This window comes from Neomonachus schauinslandi, chromosome 4, assembly GCF_002201575.2.
Source record: "Neomonachus schauinslandi chromosome 4, ASM220157v2, whole genome shotgun sequence".
Classification (NCBI taxonomy): domain Eukaryota; kingdom Metazoa; phylum Chordata; class Mammalia; order Carnivora; family Phocidae; genus Neomonachus; species Neomonachus schauinslandi.
The window spans coordinates 11,989,454-12,004,544 of NC_058406.1; positions in this window are offsets into that span (position 1 = coordinate 11,989,454).

The window sequence follows — 15,091 nt, forward strand, 5'->3', positions numbered from 1 at the left end:
ATCCTCCTTCCTGCCCATGGGAGGCCACGGCCACCCCATAAAAGGCCAGATGGGCTTGCTTCGGAGCCTCAGGAAATCACGCCCCCTGCTCGGAATCCTTCCAACCCCCCACCAAGGTGTAAAACAGAAACACACTCAGGCTGGCCCCAGGACTGGGTTTCTTCTGGGTGGTTAAAGCAGGTGCGACAGCCTCTCCCCCAAGCCCCCTCTTCACCACGATTTACTTAGATTCTCCAGACCAGACTCCCAATGCCCCTACGTGGCCAGATTTTATCAGAATAAGCCCACCTCCAAGGGAAGCTGGTCCAAATAATGATGCTGAGAAGATCCTTTTTTTTTTTTTTAAATCCTATTTTTTAAAAGGGTTTGCAGTGGGGCATATGACTTTCTAGAAGCCAAGTGCTGAAAACCAAGAGAACTGGGATAAGTTTGCAAGCAGGCTTTTCTCTCCAACCACCCCGCCCGATGGCTTCCGGCTGGTCCCAACAGAAAGCCCTGGAAACTTGTCGCTTCTCCAGTTTGCCTCCTGTGCTTTAGGCTGGTGTGGGTGGCACCACTGAACAGCCCCAGGAACCTGACCCCCAGGCAGAGAGGAAGCAAAAGAAGCTCTCATTTGGGCCACCTACCATGGCGCTCGCCTGTCCACACAGGGAAGGATAGAGCTGGTGTAGTTGTTGCTCACCACTGCTGTCCCGAACGACCAAGACTGTAGTGGCTTAAAACAACACGAGTTTATCTTACAGTCTGGAGATCTGAAGTCTGAAATGGGTCTCACTAGGCTAATGTCAAGGTGTCAGAAGAGCTGTGTTTCTTCTGAAGGCTTTAGGGGAGAATCTGTCCTCTTGCCTTTCCAGCTTCTAGAGGCCACCTGCATTTCTTGGCCAGCAACCTCCTCTTCCTCCATCTCCAGAGCCAGCAATGGGACATCTCCAGCTATTTCTCTGACTCCTCTGCCTGCCTCTTCCACTTATAAGGACCCTTGTGATTACATTGGGCCCACCTGGATAAGCCAGGCTAATTGGCCATCTCTGAGTCAGCTGTTCATAACCTCAATTCCACCTGCAACCTTGATTCCCCTTGTTCACGTGAGATAACATATTCGCAGGTTCTGGGGATTAGGATGCAGACATCTTTGCGGGGCGGAGGGAGCATTATTCTGCCTACCATGGCCAGCCAGGCTTCCCGACTGGGCTTCCTGGTCTCCACGAGCTGGAGCACACATGTCCCCTCTGAAATCCAGCTCGGCTCCTTGATGAGTATCAGGGGGTCAGCAGGAGAAAGATGTCATCGGTGGACCCTCTCTCCAGGACTGGTATTTAGTCCCGGACCCCTGGTGACATGAGGCTGAAACCTGGGATCTCATGAGTTCAGGCTGGTGGCTCTTAAGAGCATTGGGGGTTTCTTCATCAAACCTGAGGCCCAGGGCTGCATTGGGTGCTCCCTTCCAGGGCCTGGTTCTCTCTTAGACCCCCAGGAGGACCAGGATGAGGGCTAGGTTCTCGTGGGGGAAGCCCCCCTCCCCCACAACACACTACGGTTTCTCTGACACAGAGGTCAGCCTTGACCCTGGGAAGGTTAGGATGGGTGTCCTAAGGGAGGCTGGAGGTGGCTGCTAGGTTGGGCCAGCTATTTATACCCCAGCAAAAGCTTTTCCAGCACCCTTGCGTATTCTTCATCCATTCCAAACCTATTCAACGAGCATCTGCTGTTTGCCGGGGCAAATCTCTAACCTCAGTTTATATCTAGGGAGGTAGCAAGTAAAGAGACCAGATCAGTAGAAACTGTGACGAGTGCCGTGAAGCAGGGCATGAGGAGCAGGGACTAGGGGTGGGGCCTGCTTTAGCCGGGTGACAGACTCCGCCCAGCAGCAGGGATATTTGGGCTGAGACTGAAGAATCTCACGGATGGGCCAGCAAGGGGACAGGCTTCCAGGCAAGGGCGCAGGAGGAAGCCCGGAGGTAGGGGAGCATCTGTGGCATGATGGAATGAAAAGAAGACCAGAACGGGCTAGGGGTGTGGAGTGGGGTGAGTGAGGAGGAGGCCGCTTTTCCCAGAGCCCTACCATGCCCACCTCGGAACACACTGCCCCTTCCCCTTCCCCTCTCCCCTTCTATAGGGTTTGACTTGGGGGTGGGCAGGACGGGGTAGAGTGTCCACACACCCCAGCCTGCGGGCAAAGCAGCTCAGTACAGTGGAAAGGCCACATGCCTTGGAGGCGGACGATCCGATGCTGAACTGGTACTTCTCAGCTCTGAACCTCTCTGGGTCTGTTTTCTCCTCTGTGAAGTGGGCGTAATAATTGTGCCCACCTCATAGAGTTTACACGTGGTTTCCGTGAGAAGTGCCTGGCACGTACTGAGTGCTCAGTGAACATTGCCTGTTGTTGTATAACCTCCCCAGGCTCTCCTCAGGCCCCTGCTGTGTGGAGAGCTCCTCATTCCTGCATTCTGCTAGGGGCGAAGTCTCCACCCTGGGAGGGTCTGCTGGATGTTGGGATGTTGCGCAGAGCTGCGCGGTGATTCTGGTGAGCAGCTAGGGTAGAGCATCAGTGACCCAGGCTGTATCGCCTTCCTAAGCCTCTCTGCCCCTCCCCTCCTGCCTGGCACTCCTGTCCACTGCCTAGAATCAGCAAGTTCGGGGGGCCTGGGATCCCACACCGCTCAGGGGGTGGTGGCACCTCCAACAACTAGACGGTTGCTGCTACGTTCAAGTTTTCTTGTAGGGCCAGGGGTTCTTAGAGCACACACAAGATTTCCTGGGAGAGTCATTAAAAATACAGATGTCTGGGCACCCCCACCCATCCGGCCAGGCCTCCTGAGCCAAATCCCTGGGCCTATAGCTATCTGGATGTTGTAAGGCTTCCCAGATGGTTCTGATGGTTCTCGTGGTTCTGGGTTAAAATTCCAACTATTTCCTGTTCATCACGGCAAAACATCTGGACACAGTGTGAACATTTATCAAGAGGGTGTCTTTGAGTTCTGGTGTGGTCCACACCTTGGACAATTATACTGTCATTTAACAAGAATGAATGGGAACGATCCCAACTGACTCAGAGGGATTTCTCTAAGGCACTGAGTGGGAGCTGGCTGTGTGTGTTCTAGAACCCGGTCCAAGGCCTCCAGGTGGGCATGGAGTGAGCGAGCTGCCATGGAGGGTGCTGGGATAGAAGGGAGGGCCCCACCTCTGCCACAGGGATGAGCTTGGCTGTGGCTCTGAGGCAGGGGGAAACCCTCTCAGCTGGGTGTGACGTGATTTGGTCTACATTCTTTGAGAATGCTCTAGATGGGGAAGGGATTTTGGGGTAAGAAACACGGTGGGGGAGGGCGCCTGGGTGGCTCAGTCGGTTAAGCGTCTGCCTTTGGCTCAGGTCATGATCCCAGGGTCCTGGGATCGAGCCCCGCATCGGGCTCCCTGCTCGGCGGGGAGCCTGCTTCTCTCTCTCCCACTCCCCCTGCTTGTGTTCCCTCTCTCGCAGTGTTCTCTGTCTCTCTCTGTCAAATAAATAAATAAATTCTTTAAAAAAAAAAAGAAAAGAAACACGGTGGGGGAGCAAAGACACAGGTCGGAAGGCTGCTCGCTGTCAGCCAACCGACTGCGCTCGGTTCACTGTTTGTGTGAAACCAGAAGCAACGAGATTGCTGATGGGCAAGGCCGGGGGACTGGAGAGAGGCAGGTCACGAGTGACTGCAGATTTCCAGGCTTGTCTCCTTCACGAACTACTACGCAGTAGACCATGGGTACAATGGAGTCTTTATAATGTTTCTGTAGGATTTAAAGCATTGGTTATGAAATGAAAGCCCGTGTAGTCAGCACAGAACTTTTTTCTTTTTCTTTTTCTTTTTTTTAAAGATTTTATTTATTTATTTGACAGAGACAGAGATAGCGAGAGCAGGAACACAAGCAGGGGGAGTGAGAGAGGGAGAAGCAGGCTTCCCGCCGAGGAGGGAACCCAATGTGGGGCTCGATCCCAGGACCCTGGGATCATGACCTGAGCCGAAGGCAGACGCTTAACGACTGAGCCACCCAGGTGCCCCAGAACTTTTTTCTAAAAAGAGAGCAGTCCAAACCCCTCTGCAGTCCTGTGGGGTGATCGGTCCCACTCCTCTCCCGCACCCAGGGCTTCTCACTGACCTGAACCTTGGGTTTATCATCACTTCCCCCTCTTTGTAATCGTACCACATACAGCAGCACCTCGGGACTGCCTCCTGGTTAGCGCTGCCTGTTTTTAGAGTTTATAGCACGCGACCATAGTCCCGGCATGATTCTGTGACTTGCCCTTTTCGTCCAGCACCGCGTTGGCGAGATTCGCTCAGGCTGCACGTCCCCAGCATCCGTTCCTTTCCACGGCTGTGTAGGATTCCGTTTTGTGGATGGAACTGATGTTTTCCTGTCAGTGGGTGTTGGGCGCTTTCCGTGCTTGGCTGTCACAAACAATGGTGCTATCACCGTCCCTGCAGATGTCTCATGAGTCCCTCTAGAACATAAATCTAGAAGGTTTGTAGCCTCATTAACTGGGGGAATGGTGATGCGTGGAGAAGAAAGGGGAAGGACCAGTCTGGGGGCAAGTATGTGTTCGGGGAGGCCAGCAGCTCTAACACGTGTAAGGGCTCAGGCACAGCACCTGCTTATTTCTTCTCGTGCCGACAGTCTAAGGTGTGCAGGTGTGTGTGTGTGTTGGGGTGGACTGGAGAGATCTGCTCCACACAGACACTCAGGGACCCAGGCTGATGGAGGCTCTGCCGTCTGGCCCCTGTGGTTTCCAGGGTCACCCTGGACATTGGCCTTGAGCGAGCAGAAAAGAGAAGAGAGAGGCAGGAGAAACGACATCAGGGACCCACATCACCGTGGGAACACAGCACCTGCTGGGGGTGCAAGGGACTCTGGGAACACAGTCCTTGCTGGGGCAGCTGCCTGTCAAGTCGTGACCACATGATGGACGAGGGAAAAGGAATTCCTTGCTGCCCGCTAGCTCCTCAGAGCCAGGGGAGAAAGAGAGCAGTGTGGGAGAAAAATCTCTCTCAGCGAAGAGACCTCCCAGGTCCCAGCAGTGAGTTTGCAGGCCCTTCCTCCCATCCCCCCGGGGCCCAGCCGAGCCACGGCTCCCGACCTCGCCTGCGGATGGAGGGCACAGTAAGTGGCTTCCCAGACAGAGATTAGTGAGTCAAGGGTTCCTTCAGTGCAAGCAGACAGAAGCCCCGCGCTGAGGACCTGGTGACAGATGAAGGTGTGTGGGGCAGTGCGTCTTTCTGTCCTTCCTGCTTCCCTCTTTGTTGCAGTAACTGGTGTGCCCACCCGGATGGGGGCTGAGGTTTCCTTGTCAACCTCTCCTGGCCCGTTGCTCAGCCCCCTGGGAGCTCTGCGGATGGACACTTTCCTTGAACCTGTTAGGTGTTTATTGAGCACGTACTATGTACCCAGGACATAAGCGGCAATGGTTGTGGCATAGTTAAGAGCAGGGGCTGGGGAGCCAGGCTGCCAGGGTGGGCTTCCTGGCATGGCCACTGCCAGCTCTGTGACCTTGTGCAAGTGACTTAACCTCTCTGAACCTGGCTTTCCTCATGGGTAGGATGGGGGTAGTCCTAGCACCTATCTCAGCTGGTGTCCTGAGCAGTGTAAGAGATTGTCTAAAGTGCTCAGCCAAGTGCCTAGCCCTCAGTAAATGGCAGCTCTGTGATGGGGAGCGATAACTTGGAATAACTTAAAAGACAGATGTGGTTTGGCTCTAAAGCCTTGATTTTTCTGCACTGCCACCTAAGGAGTCTCTTACCTACCTTTTCCTAATAATAAGCATTTTTTTTTAAGGTTACAGCTGGACACTTAAGAAGTCTGGCTACAGCAAAGCTTTGATGAACACGGCAGATCCAAGTACCCTCTGCCCACCGGGAGGTAGGTGGGCTGGGGTGTCTCCCGTTTGCCCACCACGATATGTCAGTAGCCGCCCCCTGATGACCTAAGGCTGAATAAGCAGGGGGCAAGTTTTCATGAGGCCCGGGGCAGAGGGGGGCTGGCTCCCTGTTCCTCCAAGGCCGCCCCCGCCTGGGCACCGGACCAGAGCCTCCTGCTTCTCAGCATTTTCTTGTTACGTTGGTGGGAAGGATTTGAGATGGTTTCTGATGCATATCGGGGCAGGAGTCACCCTTGGAGCTCCTAGAAAGGAAAGCAGACTCGAAAAATCCAGGGTGAGTGGTGTTGGTGTGAGTGCTCAACAGGTGTGTGTGTGTGTGTGTGTGTGTGTGTGTGTGTGATTACCCAGCAGATGAAAAGAAAGCACTGTTAAGCCAACTCTCTGAACCAATGCTATCTTTGAAGAGTTTAAGACCAGCATTAAAGTTCACTCCATAGTTTCGGTTTTGAACTCTCCTTGGGTCTTTATATGTCTCAGCATCCTGAGAAACTGCATCTCAACATTAATTACCTTAACCTGAAACATCTCAATCACTGAAATTATAGCTGCCCCAGGGACTTCCCAGGGCTCCGGCAAGCAGGGACCTGAGCAGGGCTGGACGGGGCATGATTCAGAAATGAGTTTTTATGTGAGTAACACTACCCAAGAGGGTGCTCATTCATGATAGTTACTTCTTTTTTTTTTTTTTTTCTCTTGACGGGAATTATTCCTCAAGGGATTTGAGACCATTTATCATATGGAAACAGTCAGCAACCTGATAATTAAAAAATAGAGGAAAAATAGAGACACCAAAGCTGGAAGATTTTAAGAAATAAAGGCTACAGGAAAGGATGAACAAACATATGATGGTGGGGACCAAGCTCATGAGCATGGTTAAGCTCAGAATTAGGATCTGAGCTTCCCAGCAGCCCATGCAAGAAGGGAAGCAGAACCAGCCATCTCCTTCTCATTATCAGGAGGAAGGCAGCATGCCAAAGGATCCCCCCCCCCCCACACGTGGGTCTTTATAAGAGGACATGGAGCGGTCAATGCCCTCAACCCCTGCAGCAGCAGACCTGATGAGAGATCTCCTAAGTCTGAGCCTCCGTTTCTCATCTGTAAAATGCAAACGATGCTTATCTTCCAGGATTGTCTGAGGACCAGAGCCGTGCCTGGCAGACTGTGAGCACCCTGCCAATGTTCATTTTTTTGCTTTCCATTCTCCACCCCCTGCAGGATTCGTGTCTTATTCATCCTCCTGACAGTGGCTACTTAATCCTCGCCCCTGTTTTATATGGGCACGATCATCCCTGCTGTGTGTCCAGCTCAGTGGCAGGTTCTGAAGGAGCAGGTGTGGTGCCCACCTTCTCGAAGCTCGCAAATTAGTAGTGAAGCAAGGCAGATGGACAATGCAGCATGACGTAAATACAATGATCTGGGCAGAACAATAACGCCTGCATTTTAGCACTTAATCTGTACTTGACAAGGACAGCAGGAAAAAAGACACCTGTCGATGAAGCCACGAATTCGTAAATACAAAAATTATAAGCAAAACCTTAGCAAATGAAATTCAAAAAGGATACACTATCAGATCAAATGAAATGGATCCCAGGAATGCCGAGTTTCACCTTAGAAAATCAATTCAGTAGAGTAATAAATCAGAAACAATTTACACAGTGATCTCACTAAATTGGGAAAGAACAGCTGATAAAATTTCCGTGTATGACTTTAAAATAAAACTTAAGCTAAGCATCAAAAGGAGCTCCTTTAACCCAACAAAGAAATAGCTACAACCGCGCTTCTCACGGTGTGGTCCCCAGAGCAGCATTTTGTCCAAAATAAAGCCCTCAGGCCCCTCCCAGACCTGCTGAATCTGAAACTCTGGGGTCAGGGTGTGGAGGGGGGCAGCAGGCTGCATTTTAATGAGCTCTCTGGGTAACCCCAGTGCCGCTGGACTTCGAGAACCACTGGTCTACGGGAAACCCACAGCAACAATTACACTTAATGAGGGGATGCTGAAACTACTCTCGCAGGATCAGAGGGTCAGGGCAAGATAAGAGCACTATTGTCAATACTTCTATTCAGACTTGAACCGAAATTTCATGCAGTAGAGTAAAACAAGAGAAAGAAATGCAAGTTTTAAGGACTGGAAAGGAATGATTATATAGAAAATCCAAAAGAATCTACAAACCATAAGAACTGATAAGAGGGTTCAGCAAGGCTATTGCTATAAAACCAATGCACAGAGATAAATTGTATTTCTATATGCCAAAGGTAAATAGAAAATTAAAAAGTTAAATATCCCAGTTATAATAGCAATTAAAAAAGTAAAAAATAAAACAAAAGCCAAAAAAAAAAAAAACCCAAATCTAACCAAAGATGTGCAAAAATCTCTATGGGGTATGCTACATGAAAAAACTATAAACATTGGAGAAGGTCTGAATGAATGCAGAGAGATGCCATGTTCATGGATGGAAAGCTCCATATGGTACTCTAGGGCATCTGGGTGGCTCAGTGGGTTAGGCGTCTGCCTTCGGCTCAGGTTGTGATCCCAGGGTTCTGGGATCGAGTCCTGTATCAGTCTCCCTGCTCAGCGGGGAGCCTGCTTCTCTATCCCTCTGCCGCTCCCCCTGCTTGTGCGCTCTCGCTCTCTCTCTCTCAAATAAATAAATAAAATCTTAAAAAAAAAGTTGTTACTCCTCCCCGAGATCTATAAATTAATGCAAACCCAGTCATAACCATTGCAGGTTGTGTGTGTGTGTGTGTGTGTGTGTGTGTAGAACGTAAAGGCTGATTCTAAAATTTATATAGAAGTGCAGAGAGCCAAGTGAGTCATTAAGCTAAGTGAGTCATTAAGATGACAAGATGAGGGCGCCTGGGTGGCTCAGATGGTTGAGCGTCTGCCTTCGGCTCAGGTCATGATCTCAGGGTCCTGGGATCGAGTCCCACATCGGGCTCCCTGCTCCTTGGGAGCCTGCTTCTCCCTCTGCCTCTCTCTCTCTCTCTCTCTGTCTCTCATGAATAAATAAATAAAATCTTTAAAAAAAAAAAAAAGATGACAAGATGAGAGAATGTGCTCTCCCAGGTATTAAGACTCATTATAAAGCTATAGTCATGAAGGCGATATAGAATTCATGCAGAGAATGAACTACCCAGATCAGAGGGTCAGACATTTTATTATCACATGGTAGGAGTTGCTTATAAACCCCACATCACCATTTACATGTATTACAGATCTATTTTCTCCCAGTTTGTGGTTTATTTTTTTATTCACTTACTCTGTCTTTCCATAAGTAGAAGTTCTTCATTTTAATATAATCATTCCTTTCTTTTATCATTTTGCTCTTTGTGGACCACTATCTAGAATATATAAAGAAGTCCTACCATTCAATAAAAATAAGAAACAGAGAAACAATCCCACGGGAAAAAAAAAAGATAAAACGATGAGTAAGCCCTTCACAAAACAGAAAACACACATCTCCAATAAAGAGTTGGAAAGATATTCAGCCTCATTCGTAGTGGGGGAAATTCAGAAACAAACCGCGATGATAGGCTATTACACGCTCACCAGATAGGCCAAAATAAATAAATACGTAAAGGGCAACTGTTAGCAAGGATGCAGAACAATTGGAACACTCACAAATTGCTGATGGGGATGAAATTGGCACAACCACTTGGAAAAACAGTTGGTTCCTACGCAGCGAATTAAAAATGCCGCACCCTCTGCCAGAAATTCAACTCTGAGGAATATGCCTGCAGAAACTCTTACACTGTGCCCGAGAGACATGAATATTCATGGTAGCAGGAGTTAGATTATCCCCAGACTGCAAACAATGCCCGTCACCAGTGGGACGGATAACTACACCGTCGGACATTCATACGATGGAATATTGGAAAGCAACAAAGAAGAGCCAATTTAGGGCTCACACGGCCACGTGGATGCATTTCACAAACATGGCCTTGAGTGAAGGAAGCCCAGTCACAAAGGAATGATGTGTGATTCCGTTGACCCCAGATCCAACCAGACAGAACTAACCAACACAATAAAAACCATAAAGAAAAGCAAAGGAATGATGACTGAAAATTTTGTCTAATTGTTAGTTCAGGGCTGTGAGGGAGATGTAGTGAGGGAGGGGTCCCCAAATAGCTTCAAAGATACTGAAGACTTTCTATTTCTTTTTTTTTTTTTTTAAGATTTTATTTATTTATTTGAGAGAGAGAGAATGAGAGACAGAGAGCATGAGAGGGAGGAAGGTCAGAGGGAGAAGCAGACTCCCTGCCGAGCAGGGAGCCCGATGCGGGACTCGATCCCGGGACTCTAGGATCATGACCTGAGCCGAAGGCAGTCGCTTAACCAACTGAGCCACCCAGGTGCCCCGAAGACTTTCTGTTTCTTAAGTCGTTTTCCACGGCGTTCACTTTATTATTCCTTAAAATGATTGTGTGTGTATGCACTCCTCCATATGTGTGATAAGTTACACAATTCGAGGTCATGCCGGCAGATAGAAAGGCAATCACAGAACGCATGCACAAGTGGGTCTAGTTCAGCAGCGCAGCCCCCACTGGCCGGAAGAAGAGCAGATCCTCGCCTCCAGCAGGCAGATAGCAGAGGATTTGCCACCCCTTGAAGAGGGCCCCCGGGGGTGGCTGCCAGGGAGCCAACTGCTCTGGAGTCCCGAAGGTCAGAGAAGTGGAGGGCGCCTGCACCCTGGTGACAGGACCACAATGCCATCACTGAGCCGCCCCCCTCCGGAAGAGTCCCTGAGTGTGTGTGGGTGGAGGGCAGCTGTGTCAGGAAAGCCTTGACTATCTCCTGGTGGGGGCAGGTGGGTGGGCATGGGGGAAAGAGGAAGGACGAGTCACAGGTGGTGGAGGTCTTAAATCAGGGTCCCCAGGTGGGCCCCAGGGGTCCACGAACCCATCAAACTATATGCAACGTGTTCTATGTGCACTTTTCGGGGAGGATGTGTCCCCAGCTGGCTCCCTGTGGCAGATGCTGTCAGTGCCCCCCCCCCCCCCCCCCGCCATCCCGTCCCTCTTCAATTCATGGAGACCTGGCCTCCAGTTACCAGCACTGGCACCAGCATGCCTGAGGCCTTCTCTGCCCACCAGAGCCTGCTGACCAGAGGCCAGGGTATTGATGCGCCAGGAGCAGCCCTCAGCCAGTAAGTGATGGGAACAGGTGTGTAAATGCCCCAGCCCCCCTGCTGGCTGGGGTGGGCTAGCTTTGGGGCATGGGCCCCACACTTTCCAGCGCTCCCCAGTGGCTTAAGCTCTCTCAGCCTCAAGTGGTAACCATGGTAAGCAGCTCACTAACACACCTTCACTGGCTCCCCTTCCTTGTCTCACTTTCCCATTCCCTCCTAGTGTATCCTGCACCTTCCAGGTAAACGACTTGTACTCAAATCCTTGTCCCAGAATATACATATTCTGAGAAAGAGAGAGAGAGAGATCTCTTCTTGGCTCACGTTCCTTGAAGGCAAGGGCCCTTCTACCTTCTGTGTCCCTGATGCCCGGCACAGCGCCTGGCGCAGAGGGGTGTTCAGCAGATGTCTGTTGAATAAATGGAAATCAGAAGACCGGAGAGGCTGAGAGCTTTTATTCCCCCCCACAACTGGCCAGTAAAGCCTTGTTAGATTAAGGCTTTGCAACCACCTTGATCTGGATTCAAATCCTGACTTTTCTTACTACCAGTTGGGTGATCTTGCTCTAGTCATTCAAGTTCTTTGAGCCTCAATTTCCTTGCCTGCAAATTCCCTTCCTTGTGGGGTTGCCCCGAGGATCACGTGAGGTGGTGCATGTCAGTGGCTTAGCCTGGAGTCTGCCCAGAGCTCGGTCCCCTTTCATCTATGTTGGTGGCTGCGGACAGCAGGACTGTAACGTTCTTTGCATTAAGGTGCTTAAGGAAGCTCTATGTTGGGATAGAGCTGGTCTTGTATTTTTAATTTCAGTAACCACATGTTCATATTAAAATACAAGTGATTTTTATGTATTGTCTTGTATTCTGTGACCTTGCTGAACTCATTTGTTAGTTCTAGGAGGTCTCTTGGGTAGATTCCTTGGAATTTTCTACGTAGATAATTATGGCATCTGCAATTAGAGGCCGTTTCATTCCCTCCTTCCTGGTTTGTTGAACCTCCCAGAAAAATCCAGGCCTGGATTCCTTAAGACCTGGGAAGAGGGCCTGGCACACGGTGAGTGCTCAATAAATTGAACAGAGAGATGATGCACAAATAGTGTGTTGTAGCCTCCCGAGGCCCTGAGCAGCGAGAAACAGGCCGAGAGCACTAAAATATGAGGACGAGGACATGTGACAACCCCATGCCTCACCATCCTCCATTATGGCTCCTGGGCTCTGGACTTGATCGGACTGAGAGGCATGCCCCAGGGCCCTTGAGGGGCAGCTGAAGACGCCTGCGCCACCCTCCTTAGTGAGGAGGGACGCCTCAGAGGTCCGGAGCACTGGGAAGGAGAGCACCAGAAGAGCCGGCCACCAAGCAGTCAGGCCCTGCTAAGACCTCTGCAACAGAGGCACCGAGCCCCAGCTTTTGGCTTCCTGGTTGGGTGTGAATATACAAATTCTGGAGAAGATATCACCCAAGCCTGAGAAGAATGTGAGGTGTCGGTGTTACTTTATACTGGTGCTAGGTTCAAGTTTATATGGCAATGTTATTTTAAGGTAGCTCCAGGTTCAACCTCCAAGTCCCTGCTGGAGAGATGCAATCATGGTCTAACCAGAAGAAAGCAAAGCAATGAATCCGTGAGGACACAAGTTACCTGCAGGGCTCAGGCTCCCAGCTCATTCCTTCCCTAATGTCTCTCCTGATCAGAATTGCTCAACAGCATCAGCAACTAGATGGCAAACATCTGGTACTTCTTTTTTTTTTTTTTTTTTTAAAGATTTTATTTATTTATTTGACAGAGAGAGACACAGCGAGAGAGGGAACACAAGCAGGGGGAGTGGGAGAGGGAGAAGCAGGCTCCCTGCTGAGCAGGGAGCCCGATGCGGGGCTCGATCCCAGGACCCTGGGACCATGACCCGAGCCGAAGGCAGACGCTTAATCGACTGAGCCATCCAGGCGCCCCACATCTGGTACTTCTATCAGCCTCATTAGGAACTAAATAAACACAAAATACCACCACCAGGATAGCAGAAACAAAATCCCCCGAAAAGATTGTTGGGAAGGTGAACGAAGTGAGCAATAAATTGCTTATACAGATATGATTGCTTATAGAGATTGTATAATTGCTTATACAGATACGATTTGATCACACAATCCTTTGGAAAGCAGTTTCAAGTATTAGGAATTCTACCTCTAGGAAAATAAACAAGGAAGTAATCCTGCTCAAAGACAAACGCTCATTCAGGATTCATACTAGCAAAAAATGAGACTCGTGCTTGGTCAAAATGTGAAAGCATTTGGGAATGGGTAGGAAAGTTGTGGTACCTCCATTTGATGCCATGTAGGAAACCTAAAAGGATTTTATGGTCATGTGACAAATATCTCTTGTATTATGTGAAAAAAAATCTGGCTACAAAAGGAAGTGATCTGTGAAATGGCAAAATCAATAAATGGGGGTGATCATTGTAATCATTGCCCATGGAAAAGGATTAAACCAGGCACGATTTGCTTTGTATACATCTTTTACAATTTAAATATATGAACGAAAGAAGAAAAAAATCAGATATATATGTACAGGACAGAAAGTTGCCTGAGACCTATGAAGTGAAAAAAGGGTGCTTGACTGTGTTGTGTTTTTCCTGGTAATTCTGATTCCAAGATGCATGGGCAGAAGTGTTTGGACTTCTATTTTTGGAGGCTGGCATTGCAATGATCTTGCTCTCCTCTGCGCAGTGGGTGTCCTCCCCCAGCATTGATTATTGGTGAAGCAATTCTAAACACAGCTCTTCTGAAACTACCAATAATTAGGGTACCTAACACTATTGCATACAATGTTTGAGCACCGCAGTAATTCCATGAAATAGACATGATTTTGCAAAAGTCTCACAACCTCAGGAGGTAGGTCCTACTGTTACCCCCACTTGGCAGATAAGGTAGCCAAGATGCCCAGTGTTCTGCTCGACAAAAACCAGTGTAGGGGTGCCTGGTTGGCTCAGTCGGTTAAGCGTCTGCCTTCGGCTCAGGTCATGATCCCAGGGTCCTGGGATTGAGCCCCGCATTGGGCTCCCTGCTCAGCGGGAAGCCTGCTTCTCCCGCTCCCACTCCCCCTGCTTGTGTTCCCTCTCTCGCTGTCTCTCTCTCTGTCAAATAAATAAATAAAATCTTAAAAAAACAACAACAATGTAATCCACCACGTAATAGGCTAAAGAAGAAAAATCATACCCTTGTATCAATGGAAGCCAAAAGAGCATTTGAAAAAGTCCAGTAGGCATTCATGATTAAAACTCTGCAAATTAGAGATAGAGGAGCACTTCCTCAACCTGATAAAAAGCATCTACAAAAAAAATCTACAGTTAACAATATACTTAATAGTTGAAAGACTGAATGATTTCCTCAGAAGATTGAGACCAAGACCAGGATGACCATTCTCACCACTGTTATCTAACCTAGCACTGGAAGTTCTAGCCAGTGTGATAAAGCAAGGAAAGAAATAAAAGACGTACAAACCAGGAAGGAGGGAATGAAACGGCCTCTAATTGCAGATGCCATAATTATCTACGTAGAAAATTCCAAGGAATCTACCCAAAAGACCTCCTAGGACTAACAAATGAGTTCAGCAAGGTCACAGAATACAAGACAATACATAAAAATCACTTGTATTTTAATATGAACATGTGGTTACTGAAATTAAAAATACAAGACCAGGGGCACCTGGGTGGCTCAGCTGGTTAAGCACCCAACTCTTGGTTTTGGCTCAGGTCATGATCTCAGGGTTGTGAGATCGAGCCCCACATTGGGCTCTGTACTCAGTGGGGAGTCTGCTTAAGATTCTCTCTCTCTCCCTCTGCCCCTCCCCGCCACATGTGTGCACTCTCTCTAAAATAAATAAATAAAACTTAAAAATAAATAAAAATACAAGACCATCTACAGTTCCTCCACTAAAATGAAACACTTAGGTAGAAATTTAACAAAACATGTACAAGACTTGGAATGTATGCTGGAAGCTCTAAATATGTGGGGAGCGCTGTGTTCATGGATTGGAAAATGCAGCATAGTGAGGTGTCAATCCTCTGCAAACTGCTAT